The sequence below is a fragment of the Dendroctonus ponderosae genome, unplaced genomic scaffold (genome assembly GCF_020466585.1).
Source record: "Dendroctonus ponderosae isolate FM_Combo_2020 unplaced genomic scaffold, Dpon_F_20191213v2 Dpon_F_20191213_1, whole genome shotgun sequence".
NCBI classification, from domain to species: Eukaryota; Metazoa; Arthropoda; class Insecta; order Coleoptera; family Curculionidae; genus Dendroctonus; species Dendroctonus ponderosae.
Window position 1 is genome coordinate 44,621,377 of NW_026017110.1, and position 1,213 is coordinate 44,622,589.

General features: G+C 42.5%; 1 long non-coding RNA gene across 1 annotated transcript; it reads left to right on the forward strand.

The window, feature by feature from the left end:
• The first annotated feature begins 6 nt into the window (after window positions 1-6).
• Window positions 7-1,140, forward strand: LOC125504805. The gene is made up of 2 exons (XR_007281705.1): window positions 7-377; window positions 911-1,140. It is a non-coding gene; the product is annotated as an uncharacterized LOC125504805 (long non-coding RNA).
• Window positions 1,141-1,213: the final 73 nt, after the last annotated feature.

Consider the following 1,213-nt stretch of genomic DNA (forward strand, 5'->3'; position numbering starts at 1 on the left):
ATGTCCTGCACGTTTCGCACATGCTCAAAACTTCTTGGCCGAAAACTCGAAATTTTAGTGCCGTCAGTCGCCGGTCAGCCAGTTGCAGCGCTACCGGCGTAACGCGGTAACAAGCACCTCCATATGATTGCCACCTCTCTTATTTTCCTTACTCTATGCTGTGATGCTAACCTCTATCAACAAATCAACAAAACAGGAAATCTGAAAATAAACAGCTGTTCGCTTAGAGTCCGCGCATGCGTGTTAAATGGATCGTATTCCTACGTTTGGCCGCCAGTACCACACATCCCAACACGAGTGGCTCATCGCCAGCGTTGCCAGGTCCGACAATCGAGTTTCGGCTCTCTGGTTTCGGTAGATAAGCTCGACACTTTTCGGTAGGTATCGTAAAAAATCGGTAGACACTTTCATTGCCAATGAACTGTATACAAGGTACTTTAGGGTCAACTGCACCGCTTCGGCTTAGGAGTTAACGCCCATTTGCACCAGTCTTCCTTAAAACTTATGCTTAGCTAGGGACAACTTTGGATTAAGGTTAACCCTAACTACAGACAGCTTTGCACGGCTGCCAATTAATGCCCGTATGCACCGACAAACTTTAATCGCGATTAAACCTTAAACCGGTTTAAAAATCGTAAACGGTATGCACAGTCGACTGTTTTGACCTTAAACGCGTTTAACTTTAATCCGCCAACCTCCGAGGATTAACGGCCATTTGCACCAGTTTTCCTTAAAACTTGTTCTTAGCTAGGGATAACTTTGGATTAAGGTTAACCCTAACTACAGACAGCTTTGCACGGCTGTCAATTAAGGCCCAAGTCTACAATTGCGGTATATACCAGGAACAAGCTCTTCGTAGAGTAAGATATATCAGATATAATCTGTGGTATAATACTATGTGTTGTTCTAGAATGTGACGATGGCGCGAGAATAACTGTTCCGAGTACATCGAAAATTTGGCTCTGGCGGTGTCCAAGCCGTAGCGGCAACGCTGCCATCGAGATGACCGTAGAATGTTTTTGAACCGTGAATTTTGAACGTGAATTTAGCTCAAAGTTTATGATAGTACCCCAGAGAAACAGTACCTAAAATAATTCAGCTATGGTAATCTCAGATTCTAAATAAAACAACTTAATAATTCACGTTGTTCTTTATTATCCAATTATTCCTACAGTAAATGTGCAAAATGATTATTTATAATTTTTGACCTCAT